The following is a 16,219-nucleotide window of genomic DNA, read 5'->3' as shown; positions in this document are numbered from 1 at the left end:
TGGAGTTTCCTTTAAGGACGGAAAGCCGCAACCACAACGTGGCCATGGTAAAGTTATCGCAGTGAGTACACAAACCATCCACGGCTCAGTGTGATCGCAGCTCCCACACACGCCAATTTCTCATATGCCTTTTCTCAAGTCCCCTAGTGTTGCTTCATTCGACACAACGTTGAAGTGAGCGGCAGACTGGGAACCTTGTTTTTTAAAGTAATGTTAAACTTTTATTTCTTAAACATTTATTCATAATTTTAAAGTGATTGTGGATTAGTTTGCAGCACAACGTTCACCTTTTTGGTTTGGAAAAACATTTTAACCTCTTTGTTTAAAGTAAAAATGAACAAACTTAAGGGTACAAGTGTACAACTAGAATAAAATTGAGAGTCCTTTGAAGTGAATCTTTATTTTTTAGCATTTCTGATTTGTTTCATACTGTGTTTCATAACCTTTCCTTAAAGCAATAGATACATTTGACATAACTTGATTTATCTCTGATAAATTCTAACCAAATGTAATCCAGATTTTTGCAAACCTTCCAGAATACGTGTAATTTAAATACCTACACAATGATCATTTCTGTTGGGGAAAAATTGGGGAACATTTGGCTTAATTTGTTACATCCCTTAATCTAAAAGGACTGTCACCTTCTGCAGGAGCAATAGATAATATACCATTAAAGTGTTGATCTAAAACCTTGTGGGCTATATCAACTGACTGTAAACATGCATCCTTAAGCATGCCATGTTGTTGTTTATCATAAAGTGATGTTGTCATCTTCCGATTTGATCTCAGCAGCCTCTTCATTCTCAACATGTATTGATTCATTTAGATGATCATTAGGCATTAGAGGATTATCTTAATTTTACTTAGATAGTTAAACCATTCATTATTGAACTCAATATTGTTATAAAAAATTATATATTTTCTTGCTAATACCCTAAAGCATCCTGGATTTTATTTCATACTGGTATTCATAGAAGCCTTTATATGTTAACTTTCTCTTCAGTTTCACACGAATCAAACAATTACAGTCTTCTGTTCATGGAAGTACTTTGGATCTTCCTGTGAAATTAGATGGTACGCATTCTACCCACTACGCCACCACCAATCCCACAATCAAGTTGTGGGCTAAAGCACATAACTGGTAATCAGAAGGTCACTGGTTCGATCCCCACAGCCACCACCATTGTGTCCTTGAGTAAGACACTTAACTCCAGGTTGCTCCGGGGGGATTGTCCCTATAATAAGTGCACTGTAAGTCGCTTTGGATAAAAGCATCTGCCAAATACATAAAATAAAATACACATGTGACTGGTCCATGGACATCATTTAGAAAGCATCTTCATAAAGATTCATTGAGTAAAATAATTATTGGATGTATATTTAGTTATATATTATACAATATATAATGTATTTTAAAGTTAGACTGCAGGACTGAATAATCAGATGTTGGTGTTTTATTCCCTCCAGTCCAGCAGATGTCGGAAATAAACCGGAAGTTGTTTTAGAAACCGACAGAAAATACCGGAAGAAGAAGAAAGAACTCCGACACCCCAAATAGTGCACTATATAGCGAATAGGGGACGAATTCAAACACTGCTGCAGTTTGAGCGCTCAGTTCGGTACGTGTTCAATGTGTTTTACATTATTTGAGAGATTCATATTTATTTTGAGTTGCTTTTATATTTTGTTGTTGTTATTTTTCGTTTTCTGTCTTTGGCGTTTTAATGAGTGTAAAATATGTTTCGACAATGGTTAGAGGAAATTCAGCCCATGAATGTGGGCTGTCTACATCGAGACAAGATATAGCTTATGAAATATACTCTTAGTATGCACAGCATATAAAAGAGACAGACTTGAGCTCACGCAGATACTTAGAACAATAGTGTAAATAACCTCACATTGCAAAATCTCATTAGTAATGCTCCACGACAAACAAACGTGCACAGTGCTTTATTAAAATATCTAAAACAACAGGTTTAGACAAAATAATATAAATATATATTATTATTATTATTGTATATTTTCTTCCATTCAGCAATTTATCCTCCTGTCCAGTTGGTGTCGCTAATGCCAATAAAAATATAATAGAAGAAGAATTCAGAAACATCTTCAGTTTGAGCGCTCAGTTCGGTACGTGTTCCACATCATTTGTGAGATTAATATTTATTTGTATATGGGTTTTTTTCTGTCTTTGACGTTTTAATGAGTGTAAAATACGTTTTTATCGACGCATGTCGCTTTGTTTTGTTACAGACGCTTTAAAAAATCACTTTCAGGAGAAACAAACAGAAATGTGAGAATATTCTGCTTAAATGAGTCTTTAAATCCAGCGACTGACTGTAAATGAGTAAAATGAAGGTGATATTATATATTGGAGAGACGGGCACAAACAAACGCTTTTTGGTTTCCTCAAGTTTGTGTAAATACTTTTGGGATTACTGGTCATATGCAAGAGATGAACAAAACAACTAAAACACTTCAGAACAGGTTTATTTCCACTTTCTGTCTGTCTGTGGCTAAACTCATGTTTATATTTTAGTCCAGTTTGAAGACGTGTTGGTAAAGTTCAATCTTGACAAACTTTGACTAACGTTCCAGAAACGTCGCGCTAATGTCCTAAAAACGTCCCTTAAAAGAGGTTATTGCAGCATGTTCCCCTGATCTTCAGATAACTTATACGAGTTGACGTTTTCATAATTATATTATTTTTGTAGTCAGTCAATATGTGTTTTGGATATCATACTTAATTGACAAAATCTCTGTCAACAAAACGACAATTTACCACACCTGCTAAATATTTTGAGTAAGTGGTGATTTATTCATATTTTAAAAACAAAGACAACATGTTTATTTAACAATGTTTCACCCAACTAAAATCAACCCTGGTTATCTGCAGGTAAGGTGGTACTTAAAGGTGCACTCAGTAACTTTTTGTTTGTCATCTTGGACTTACAGTGACACCTAGTGGTGTAGATGCTGCTTCATTCAAAATCAATAGTTTTCATTTACAGATGCCACTGTAGAAATTCACTATTCACAATCAGCCATGATTAATTTAATCCATGAGTGAAAGTGTCCAATATCAGTATTTCAGCTGGTCATGTGATTCTAAAATGGCCGCACCCATGAGGGCGCTCTTGCTGCAGGTAGATTAAAACAACATTTATAAGGTCAAAGATATCACTAGAGTAGAGTTTGGGTACTCTAGTTCTGATGAGTCCAAGTCAAATTTGACTTGTCACTGACTCGGATGTATTTTTACTCTGACTTGGACTCTAGCCTTTCGGACTTGGGTTTTTTATTCAGAGACTGGCCTAGTCTGTGGCATTTGTGAATCAATGGAAAAAGAAACAAAATAATATAACATGGGGTGACTATACATCCTCTTTTCCCCAAACATGTCCTCTTTTTCAGACTTGAGAAATCATCCTATCGGGGTTCAAAATTGCCTCTAAATGTCCAGGATTTGGCTTTGTCTTCATATTGATGTACTCTCTACAGTTAGTACTATCTATCATACATTCTGTGTATTTGATACTGCGCATCAGTTTTTAACCCAACACTATACCAGAGTGCACCTTTAACACATACAATTATATTAGTATAATGGAAAGATAAACATACTAGTGACAGTGCTGTTACCAATATATATTTTAGGGATGTACCGAAATTAAAATTTTGGGCCGAAACCGAAAATCCAGGATGCACTTGGCCGAAAACCGAAACCGAAATGTACTTTTTTTTTTTTTTTACCTATTTAAGAATAAGAAAAAAAAAACATTTTGTGTATAATTGTATTAATATGATACTTTTTCATGAATTTAATGAATCTGAATTGAAAAACTACAAACCAATAAAATAAATCACACTTTTATTGAAAGTAACACACCAATATTGGACAAAAAATATATTAAAACATTATTAAATATTATTCTTCATTCAGTTCTGTAAAAATCTAATTTTACAGATTTTATTAACAATTACCCAAATAATGTAAAGTTTTAGAAAACTATTATATGCAAAACAACAGTGAAGTAATGAACTTAAAAGTTTAAATATGCAACAGTAATTTTAATTAAAACAAAAAGGCAGAACACAGAATGGCAGAGGGCCTCTATTCCACTGATCTATATATAACTATAATATATAATTATATATATAGATCAGTGCTCTGTTCTGTTTATGTAAACGTATGTACACTTTGTGCAAACAGCAGTAATTGAACTAAATCCAACCTCAACTGTAAACGACAGATGTATCCTCAAGTGAAGAACAAGTGTAATGTAATTGCTATACACATCAAATTGGACCGCTTTCTATTTAAGCACAAGTGACCGGTTTCTCTTCAAGAACAAAAGTTGCTAAACTTTCTGACAGTCTCTCCTGTCTGAAAGCTCATCAAGAACATGAGATGCTGCACTGAACAGTCTCTCACTCTCTGTGCTGGTGCTTGGGCAGATAAATACCTGTGTGCAATCCGCGCAAGCAAAGGAAAGCGGTCTTTGTTTATGCAACCGTAGTCAAGGGGATTGTCGCTTCTGGCAACGGGTATTCAGATAGATACGTCTCAAGTTGTGGTGTAGCTGCGCTAGTTGTGGCACTGCTGTACTCTATATATATATATATATATCTTGAAAGTTCTGCTGAACAAACACTGCAGATCGCAAATGTGATGTCCTTATCAGAAACTTTGAAGAATTTCCACGCCGCTGACATGATCGGCCTTTGTTTGGTAGCGCCGTGGTAAAGGCTAGAACGATCCAGAGTGAAATCTGAGCACTGAGGGGTGGGGCGAGGAGGTATATACTTTCGGCTCATATTTTCGGCCTTTTTTCTCTTTCGGCCGAAAACCGAAAGTGCCATTTTCGGCCGAAAATTTTCGGCCGCCGAAATTTTGGTGCATCCCTAATATATGCTAAGCTACATTATGAATCCATGTGGTGAGCGAGATTGGTGTGAAAATGGTAAGCATGTGCTGCTTTGTTTACGGTTTGTATATCCGCAGTCCTAGCTCTTCCGGTCTCCCTTTTTGAATAACGAATACAGACTACTGCCACCTGCTGGTTTGGAGAGTTATTTCCTCTCACACATGTGCTAGTTTGCAGTTGGTTATAGTCTTTGCGGTGTGTTCAAAAGCAACTTTTTGGCCCAGACGCAGGCGACGTGAGGTGACACCACAGTCAACTTATGTCGGTGCTAGTTCTTTAATGTCGGAATGGTGTGTCTGGGCCTTTAGTCCACACACCGTTACTTTTATGTTATAAAACTTGGAATCCTTGAAGAATGGTGCCAAAATGTCTGACTTAATCTTGATGTTTTTTGTGTTTAGATGTTCATCATGAGAGAGCAGGTGGATGTGATTAGTGCTGGAGAACAGCAGATGCTGCAGACACCAGTGAAGATTGAAGTGAAGCAGGAGATAAAAGAAGAAACCACAACAGAGGAACAACAGAGTGGTGAAGATGATGATGAACTGCAGATGCTGCAGATACCAGTGAAGATTGAAGTGAAGCAGGAGGAGATAAAAGAAGAAAACACAACAGAGGAACAACAGAGTGATGATGATGATGAACAGCAGATATTGCAGACACAAGTGAAGATGTGTTCAGTGAAGCTGCTGGACTGCAGGAACCTGATGAAGATGAGACAAGAAAACACAGCAAAGGATCAACAGAGTGACGAAGATGATTTAATTCCTTCAGGTATGTTTCTTTAATGTTGTTTTACACTTTGGAGCATAGAAGGTTCTAAGAAACTAGCCCTTCCACTTTCCCAAACCCGGAAGTGGTTGTGACGGATGATTAGTTTGTATATTATTTGTCTGACGTCAGAATACATGGCCACAGAGCTTTATCAAAACAATGAACTCTGACGGTAATGGCTGTATCCTTTTATTGAGTGATTATTTGAAAGTTTGTATCATATAAAAGGTAACGTGATGTTAAAAAGATTATTAGAGCAAGTTTTCGATATTAAGATGATTTAACATGTTAAACTTTTTTTTAATTAATCGTATGCGTTAACGTGTTAATTTTGACAGCTTTTACTACACTCACTACATTACTACAATTTGTTACATGTTTGTTTAATGCTCTTGTGCGATGTACATTGAGTTTACATTAATAGGTATAACAAGCACTAAATTTGTCCTGTGTCTTTAAGAGAACCGGCAGCTCTGCTAGAAAATGTTTACAGTTAAATGAGCACACAATAAAGAGAGATGTTGCATGGTGATTATTCCCCCTCTCCATTCAATGTTTGTTAAGAAGGAATGTTTATTTCTTATGCTTTGATCACCAACTGACTTTAAATAACAAGATAGGATATGTTCAAAGATTATTAAAATGGACCAAGGGGATCTCATCTTTGGACACACAATACACAGAACAAGCCAAAAGTAAACTTTTATGTTTAATGTGTATTGATTTGCTTGTACACATCCTTAGTTACAAGTTCTCACATTCAAATCTACAAGCTTTCGAGTTTTGCAACACATTTACATTTCAGCAGACGTCCAACAGGCATCTTGCACTGGTCTTTAGGTACTGTAAAACGGAAAATCTTGTTAGAACAGTCCGTTGAAAATTTAATCAAAATCAAAGTTGACATTGTTAAATACAATGTAAATGACATGTGTTGGCCCAACTAAAGTGATGGTGACACTGCAATCCACAACACCTCAGGACCCACTGCAGCCAAATAAGGTACATTTCCTCCTTAGTGCATGTTCAAGAGACACAGCGGGCTGTAAAATATGAGACTGAATCAAAGTCTTGGCTGAATTCAGCATCTGAGGCAGATGGGCTACAGCAGCACAAGACACCTCTGGGTACCACTACTGTCAGCTAAGAACAGAACACTGAGGCTGCAGTTGGCACAGGTCCACCCAAACTGGACGGTAGACAATAGGAAGAACATCGCCTGTTCTGACTAATCTTGATTTCTGCTGCGACATGCAGATGATAGGGTCAGAATTTGGCATAAACAACATGAATCGATGTATGTTTTTTGGCACACATTAGGCATCTTAATACCAACTTGGTGTCTTTTAAAGGCCACATCTTACTTGAGTGTTGTTGCTGACCATGTGCATCCCTTTATGACCACAGCCTACTATCTTCTAATGGCTGCAGGTTAACGTGCCATGCCACAACAAAGCACACGTCATCTCAATCTGGTTCCAGGAACCGGACAAGTTCAGACCAATTGTCTCTACAGTCACCGGATCTAAATCCAATAGAGCACCTTTATGATGTGGTGGAATCAGACATTCACAGTATGAAAGTGCAGCTGACAAATCTGCAGGAACTGCTTGATGCTGTCATGCCAGCTTTGAGCAGAATGTATTAGGGATGTTTCCAGCACCTTGAATCCATGCCACAAAGAATTCAGGCTGTTCTGAAAGGGGGTTCCTACCCAGTAGTAGAGAGGTGAACCTTATAAAGATGTCACTGAGAGATTCTGCTCCATGCTCTCATGACAACATCACATGGTTGCTGCAGATTGATTGGCTGCACATACTTGTTGCAAATGTCCTATTTCACAACATCCTAAAGGTGCTATATTGGTTTGAGATCTGGTGACTATGGAGGCCATGGGAGTACACCGAACTCCTTGCCATGTTGATAAATTTACTCCCTAGAGTCTGTACTTGCACCAAGAGCTTTGAGGAAGATCTTCAGACTGTTTTTGAAGCAATTCTTTTGCCTGCCAACAGGATGCTTGTATGTCTCAAAGGAATAGGTCAGTATCGAGTACCACAGCACAGTAGACCTTCAGCTTCGTCAGTGAAGAGAAAGTCTCTGATACAGTCTCCTTAACTTCACAAACCAAGGCGCCTACGAGCATTCACTAGAGTTTCCTGTCAGTCCTGTACCTGAGGTGGATGTCATCTTTGCAGTTGCTGAAAGCATCTATCAGCTTGGCAGAAAACATCATGTTAAAGAGTGTGTTATATGTTTCCCTGACATCCAGCACGTTGGACCATCATCCTGTCATGGAACTGTTGGATGATTGTTATTAACTTGGTTTGGCAGCCAAACTTCTCCTTGATCTTTCACAGCCTCTCTCTGCTGACTATGTCAAATGCCTCAGGTCTACAGAGTTGGTGAACAAGTCACTGTGCTGCTCCTGGCAGTTTTCCTGGAGTTGGTGACCAGCACGGAGTCCACATTTGTTTTATGTGTGGAGGCTATAATCTAGATGCTCTAGCTTCCAGGCAGTTGAGGAGATCTGTCAGATCTAGTGGTTGCTGTGGATAGAACTTTTTATTTGAGCAAACTCATAGAAAATAACCACAACAATCCAAGGTGTTTATCCAGTACTGCGGCAAAATTGGTTTTGAATTAAACTTCTATTGAACCAGATATTCCATCACAGCGTTGTAATGACTTTATTAATTTCTTTACTGATAAAATCAAAATCATCAGAAACAAAATTGGAATTACTTATCCATCTGCCACAGAAGACTAAATTGTTTTCCTACAAGCAAATTCAATTGTTCACTGTCATAGGTCAGGAAGAGCCAAACAAAAATTATCAAAAACATAAAAATCAACAAAGTATGTTAGACCCCATACCGACTAAATTCCTAAAAGAGGTGTTTCTTCTTGTAGATGTTTCAATGTAATCGGATATTGTGATGTCTTAAGGCGATTATAGCTATAATATTTTTTTTTAATATTTATAATATCTTTCTGACTGTTACCACTTTGTCTGTGTAAATGAGGAACTGTCAGATCAAATTAAAGTTAAGCATGGAGTGCCACAGGGATCAGTTTTAGGGCCTCTGCTTTTCTCCTTATATATGCTCCACCTGGGAGACAGTGGTATTCACTGCTATGACGACTGTACCCATCTTTATATTTCTTCGAAACCCAACAAAATTTCACAATTTGTTTATGCGAGTTGTCAATAAGGAGGACAAGGAGAAACTAGTTGGTTGTACTGCAGGTTTAATAAATAAGCTTCAGTTGGTTCAAAATGCAGCAGTGAGAGTGCTAACTAGATCCAAACATATCAGCCCCATTTTATCAGCGTTACAATGGCTACCTGTTAAGTTTCATATTAATTTTACAATTGTTACTTACTTGCAAAGCTTAAAGTACTTAAGTGACCTTCTATCATGCTATATTCTATTGCAAAACTCTGGTGTGTTAACAAGACAGAGAATATCAAAATCCACTAAACAAGGGAGACTATTTTAATATTTGGCTCCTAAACTATGGGATAATCTTCCTAACAGTGTTCAGAACTCAGACACACTTTCTCAGTTCAAGTCTAGACTAGACTACAGACTTCAGTCTGCTAAGACAGGCTTCACAGTGGATGAATTTATGCTGATTCAAAGAAATGGGATTCTTCAACTTTGAAAAGGAGGGACAACACTCTTAAACTACATAGAAAATGAGACTTCAAGGACTTTAACACAAACTAATAGTTAATCAAATCAATCAAATCACTTTGTCACACTACCATGTACACAAGTGCAACAGTAGGTGAAATTCTTGTGTGCAGTTCTGAGCAACATGGCAGTCATGACAGTGACTAGACATATACCAATTACAGTAAACAACATACACAAATTACATATCAAATGTACACATACTTACACAACACAATATAATATACAATGTACAGTAAACAATACACACAATATAGAATACACATACAATAAAAAATAAATAAATAAGAGTATCTAAAATATATATATATATATGCAGTAGTTGTATTGAGGGGAATATATTTGACAGTCCAGTGTGAGATAAGATGAATAAAGTGCAGTGCTTATTGTTGATCGTGAGTGATCAAGTGTTCAAAAGTCTGATTTCTTGGGGGAAGAAGCTGTCATGTAGTCGGCTGGTGCGGGTCCTGATGCTGCGATACCGCCTGCCTGATGGTAGCAGTGAGAGCAGCCCATGACTCTGGTGGCTGGAGTCTCTGATGATCCTCCAAGCTTTTTTCACACACCGCCTGTTATAGATGTCCTGGAGGGAGGGAAGCTCACCTCCGATGATGTTTCTGCCAGTTTGCACCACCCTTTGCAGGGCTTTGCAGTTGTGGGCGGTGCTATTGCCGTTCCAGGCGGTGATGCAGCCAGTCAGGATGCTCTCTACAATACTGGTGTAGAACCGTGTGAGGATGTGGTGGTTCATTCCAAACTTCCTCAGCCCTCTCAGGAAGAAGAGGTGCTGGTGAGCCTTCTTCACAACGGCCTCAGTGTGGATGGACCATGTGAGTTCCTCAGTGATGTGGACACCGAGGAACTTGAAACTGTTGACTCTCTCCACCGGTGCTCCATTAATGGTGATGGGGCTGTGTTCTCTGTCTTTCTTCCTGAAGTCCATCACAAGCTCCTTGGTTTTACTGACCTTGAGGGAGCAGTTGTGCTCCTGACACCAGCGTGTTAGTGTGTGCACCTCCTCTGTAGGCCGTTTCATCATTGTCAGTGATCAGACCTACCACCGTCGTATCATCAGCAAACTTAATGGTGGTATTGGAGCTATGTGTTGCCACACAGTCATGTGTGTACAGGGAATACAGGAGTGGGCTGAGAACATAGCCCTGCAGGGCTCCAGATTTGAGGGTCAGTGATGAGATGTTGCTGCCCATTCTAACCACCTGACGTCTGCCTGACAGGAAATCCAGGATCCAGCTGGACAGCGAGCTGTTTAAGCCTGGAGTTTCTCATCAAGCTTGGAGGGCACTATGGTGTTGAATGCTGAGCTGTAGTCTACAAACAGCATTCTCACTTATGTGTTCCTTTTTTCCAGGTGGGAGAGAGCTGTGTGTATTGTAGATGCAATGGCATCATCAGTGGAGCGGTTGTTGCGGTAGGAAAACTGCAATGGGTCCAAAGAGGTGGGCAGCACAGAGCAGATGTGGTCTCTGATTAGCCTCTCAAAGCATTTGCTGATGATGGGGGTCAGAGCAACAGGACGGAAGTCATTTAAGCAAGTGATTTTGGCTTGTTTCGGTACAGGCACAATGGTTGACGTTTTGAAGCATGTGGGGACTACAGACAGTGAGAGGGACAGGTTGAAAATGTCCTTAAAAACACCAGCCAGTTGGTTCGCGCACGCTCTGATGACGTGGCCCGGAATGCCATCTTGCTTTACGGATGTTCACCTGTCGGAAGGATCGGGTTACATCCGCAACAGAGATGGAGAGTGAACCATCATCTGTAGCGTCAGCCGCGAGTGCTCTCTCCACGAGGGCGGTGTTATTGTACTCAAAACGAGCATAAAATTTATTAAGTTCAGCCGGGAGAGAGGCAGTGTTCACTGCAGAGTTTTTATTCCCTTTGTAGTCCGTGATGATGATAATTCCCTGCCACATACTTCTAGAGTCAGTGGTGTTGAACTGTCCTTCAATTTTGTGCCTGTACTGGCGTTTTGCTGCAATGATAGCGTTACGGAGGGCATAACTTGCTTGTTTATGCTGCTCCGCGTTCCCGGAATTAAAAGAGGAGGTCCGCACGAACGTTGCCGTTAACCCATGGTTTCTGGTTTGGGTAGATCCGTATTGTTTTGGTTGGCACAACGTCCTCTACGCACTTCCCGATGAAACACGTTACGCTATCAGTGTAAGCCTCAATGTCGTCATCGGAGGCGGACCGGAACATCGCCCAGTCCGCGTGATTTTAACACTCTTGTAGCTCAGAGTCTGATTGGTCCGACCAGTACTGGATCATTCTGAGGGTGGGTGCTTCCCGTTTCAGTTTCTGCCTGTAAGCGGGCAGAAGCAGAACGGAAAAGTGGTCTGATTTGCCAAATGGTGGGCGGGGGAGGGATTTGTAGCCATCCCGGAAAGGAGAATAGTAATGGTCCAAAACCCGGTCCCCTCATGTGTTGAAGCTGATGTGTTGGTGGTATTTTGGTGCGATTGTTTTAAAGTTGGCTTTGTTAAAGTCCCCAGTAACAATGAATGCGGCCTCAGGGTGCACGGTTTCCTGCTCGCTTATACTCCCATACAGTTCCTTGAGTCGCAGCCCGGTCTGTGTCGGCTTGTGGGGGGATGTACACAGCTGTGATAATGACTGCTGTGAATTCCCTCGGTAGCCAGAATGGTCGACACAGAAGCATGAGATATTCGAGAGCAGAAAGACTTGATAAAATGTACGTTCCTCTGATCACACCATGATTTGTTGATCATAAAACATACACCACCACCTCTGCTTTACTTTGCTCTGTCCGCTCGGTGCACGGAGAACCCCGTGGGTTCGATGGCCGAGTCTGGAATCTCCGCAGACAACCAGGTTTCTGTAAGGCAAATAATGCAGCAGTCTCTCGTTGGAAAGAGATCCGCGCTCTCAGCTCGCAGAGCTTGTTGTCCAGAGACTGAACATTTGCCAGTAGAATTCTGGGTTGCGGGGGTCGATTTGCAGGATGTCTTACTCTGAGAATGCCGGCTCTTTTTCCCCTTTTCCTTCTGCGTTTCCGCGGCCGGGCAGCCCAGACAAAGGGCTCCGCTGGCATGTTTGTAAACAGCGAGTCGGCATTTAGGAATTTGAAGTCCGGTTTACGGTGTGTAATTGTAGAACCAATGTCCAAAAGCGTTTGTCTGTCGTATACAATAAGGCAGACAACATCCAAGACAAAAAAAACTGTAAACAAGCAAACAGTAAACTGCAGTGTTGTGTCGGAGCTCGCAATGAAGCAGCCGTACTCAGCACCATCTTGAGTCCAGTCAATAGTTCTGATAGAATAGATTAATACAAAATCATTTTAATCATCATTGACCCACAACACTTGGTTACTAATTTTAACCACTAATAGTTCTAAACATAAAGAACTATAATTCATTTTCTGTTATAGCATAATTTCATGTACAGCTGCTTTGAAACAATTATTGTTGTGACAAGCACAATACAAATATATATATATGGACTTGACAAATGTTTATTTAGGCTTTGTTCTATTTGTGGTAAATAATAGGGATGTGAACAGATATACGACATCTGGTTTGCCATCGCGATGGCAGTTTCATTATTTTTGTTTGACTAATGTACGGATTCATAATTTGAACATTTGCATTTTGTGCTATTTCAGCTCATTGCTCACTGTGCACGTGATTTGGTGCTATTTTGAGCCATGTTTGAGGACAAAATTGTCTTTATTCCTGCGTCCTGAAGGAAAAACAATTAACATTTTGTGAAACTTTGCGGTTAATCAACTGTTAAAAACGGTAACTGTGCACATTCCTAGTAAATAACACATTTTATGGAGAAATACAAGCAATATTTTTGTCAGTTCTGCTCAAACAGTAATGAATAATGAAACAGTAATGAATAATGACACAGAAAGCAGAACTCATCAGCATCCATCCAACCATCTTTCTTAATTTCATAGTGCACTTTTTTCCTCTTCAATCTCACATGCTCCACCTCTGTCATGTGAAGGCTTGAGTCATCTGAAATTGTGTCTGTATCACATTCTGTAATAATATAGTAATGAAAAATTATTTTGTCAAGATTTAGCATTTTTACACCTCTATTTCTTTTTTCACCTTGATGTTTTTGTTATCCATTCACTGTTCATTGTAGAGCTGATGGATGTGAAAGAGGAACGTGAAGAACTGAATGAAGTGGAGGAGGAACGTCGTGATTTCATAACTGGAGAAAAATCTTTGAGTCGCCCGAAGAATAAAAATAATTTCTCTCAAAAAAATCCTCAAAGAAGAGCAGCCAAGAAATCTTTCACCTGCCATCAGTGTGGAAAGAGTTTCACATGTAAAAGCAATCTTAATATACACATGAGAGTTCATAGTGGAGAGAAGCCTTACACATGCCATCAGTGTGGAAAGAGTTTCACATGTAAAAGCAATCTTAATATACACATGATGGTTCATTCTGGAGAGAGACCTTACACATGCCATCTGTGTGGAAAGAGTTTCACATGTAAATGCAATCTTAATAGACACATGATGGTTCATACTGGAGAGAGACCTTACACATGCCATCAGTGTGGAAAGAGTTTCCCACTTAAAGGCCTTCTTAATAGACACAAGATGGTTCATACTGGAGAGAGACCTTACACATGCCATCAGTGTGGAAAGAGTTTCACACTTAAAGGCCTTCTTAATACACACATGAGAGTTCATACTGGAGAGAGACCTTACACGTGCCATCAGTGTGGAAAGAGTTTCACTTGTAAAAGCAATCTTAATACACACATGAGTGTTCATACTGGAGAGAGACCTTACACATGCCATCAGTGTGGAAAGAGTTTCAAACTTAAAGGCGATCTTAATACACACATGAGTGTTCATACTGGAGAGAAGCCTTACACATGCCATCAGTGTGGAAAGAGTTTTGCATATCCATACAGTCTCATGAATCACCTTTGCGGTCACTCTGGAGAAAGACCATTTGAATATGATAAGTGTGGGAAAACATTTGTTTTGCAGCAATACCTAAAAAAACACCTGAAAATACATACCGGTGTGGGAGCTCATATGTGTTTTGAATGTGGAAAGACCTTTAATAGAGCCAGCAACTTGAATCAGCACCAAAGAATTCATGCTGGAGAGAAACCATACAAGTGCTCACACTGTGGAAAGAGTTTCAATCGGTCAGAAACCCTAAAAACACATGAGAGAATTCATACTGGAGAGAAACCATACAAGTGCTCACACTGTGGAAAGAGTTTCAATCGGTCAGAAACCCTAAAAACACATGAGAGAATTCATACTGGAGAGAAACCATACAAGTGCTCTTCATGTGAGAGAAGTTTCATCTCATCAAGTTCGTTATGGAAACATGAAAAAAGGAATTGTCCACATAGTCACAGCAAGCAAGAATCATATTCTGGTCCAATTATATCAAGTAAATAGTGAATGTGTGAACAAAGCATATGTGCCTCCTAACCAAACTATTGCATGTGCAGCCTTGTCTTAAGATGAGACCATCCTGCAGTGCAACGAATGCAGTGCTAACCTGACATGAAAGTTAACATCACTGAATACTGACTATTCACACAATGGCTAAATAAATAAAACTATAAATATATATAAATTGGGGAGAACAAGTATTTGATACACTGCTGATTTTGCAGGTTTTCCTACTTAAAAGCATGCAGAGGTCTGTGATTTGTATCACAGGTGCACTTCAACTGTGAGAGACGGAATCTAAAACAAAAATCCAGAAAATCACATTGTAGGATTTTTAAATAATTAATTTGCATTTTATTGCATGACATAAGTATTTGATACATCAGAAAAGCAGAACTTAATATTTGGTACAGAAACCTTTGTTTGCAATTACAGAGATCATACGTTTCCTGTAGTTCTTGACCAGGTTTGCACACACTGCAGCAGAGATTTTGGCCCACTCCTCAATACAGACCTTCTCCAGATCCTTCAGGTTTCGGGGCTGTCGTTGGGCAATACAGACTTTCAGCTACCTCCAAAGATTTTCTATTGGGTTCAGGTCTGGAGACTGGCTAGGCCACTCCAGGACCTAGAGATGCTTCTTACGGAGCCACTCCTTAGTTGCCCTGGCTGTGTGTTTCGGGTCGTTGTCATGCCGGAAGACCCAGCCACGACCCATCTTCAATGCTCTTACTGAGGGAAGGAGGTTGTTGGACAAGATCTCGCAATACATGGCCCCATCCATCCTCCCCTCAATACGGTGCAGTCGTCCTGTCCCCTTTGCAGAAAAGCATCCCCAAGAATGATGTTTCCACCTCCATGCTTCACGGTTGGGATGGTGTTCTTGGGGTTGTACTCATCCTTCCTCCAAACACAGCGAGTGGAGTTTAGACCAAAAAGCTTTATTTTTGTCTCATCAGACCACATGATCTTCTCCCATTCCTCCTCTGGATCATCCAGATTGTCATTGGCAAACTTCAGGCGGGCCTGGACATGCACTGGCTTGAGCAGGGGGACATTGCGTGCGCCGCAGGATTTTAATCCATGACGGCGATGTGTGTTACTAATGGTTTTCTTTGAGACTGTGGTCCCAGCTCTCTTCAGGTCATTGACCAGGTCCTTCCGTGTAGTTCTGGGCTGATCCCTCACCTTCCTCATGATCATTGATGCCCCACGAGGTGAGATCTTGCATTGAGCCCCAGACCGAGGGAGATTGACCGTCATCTTGAACTTCTTCCATTCTCTAATAATTGCGCCAACAGTTGTTTCCTTCTCACCAAGCTGCTTGCCTATTGTCCTGTAGCCCATCCCAGCCTGGTGCAGGTCTACAATTTTATCCCTGATGTCCTTA

General features: G+C 40.0%; 3 protein-coding genes and 1 pseudogene across 9 annotated transcripts in view; all 4 read left to right on the top strand.

Annotated features, from left to right (window-relative positions):
* Window positions 1-15,068, top strand: part of LOC127625518 (zinc finger protein 721-like) — a 47,673-nt pseudogene extending 32,605 nt beyond the window's left edge.
* Window positions 1-16,219, top strand: part of LOC127624950 (zinc finger protein 160-like) — a 229,712-nt gene that overhangs the window by 32,605 nt on the left and 180,888 nt on the right. The window lies entirely within an intron of this gene.
* The window catches only part of LOC127625003 (zinc finger and SCAN domain-containing protein 2-like), a 138,451-nt gene that overhangs the window by 32,527 nt on the left and 89,705 nt on the right, over window positions 1-16,219 (top strand). Inside the window, exon 1 of one of the 7 annotated variants that reach the window (XM_052100036.1) lies at window positions 1,608-1,619. The exons of 4 other annotated variants lie outside the window; for them this stretch is intronic. The gene's annotated coding sequence lies outside the window, so the exon portion shown is untranslated. Of the gene's footprint in view, window positions 1-1,607; window positions 1,620-2,108; window positions 2,131-2,458; window positions 2,488-16,219 lie in introns of those variants that run through there. 2 more of the 7 variants (XM_052100033.1, XM_052100042.1) reach the window with 2 other exon arrangements.
* Window positions 1-16,219, top strand: part of LOC127625013 (zinc finger protein 239-like) — a 99,311-nt gene that overhangs the window by 11,788 nt on the left and 71,304 nt on the right. The window lies entirely within an intron of this gene.

This window comes from Xyrauchen texanus, chromosome 31 (assembly GCF_025860055.1).
Source record: "Xyrauchen texanus isolate HMW12.3.18 chromosome 31, RBS_HiC_50CHRs, whole genome shotgun sequence".
Classification (NCBI taxonomy): domain Eukaryota; kingdom Metazoa; phylum Chordata; class Actinopteri; order Cypriniformes; family Catostomidae; genus Xyrauchen; species Xyrauchen texanus.
Note: the sequence above shows the minus strand (reverse complement) of the source record. Positions and strands in the feature narration are given on the sequence as shown.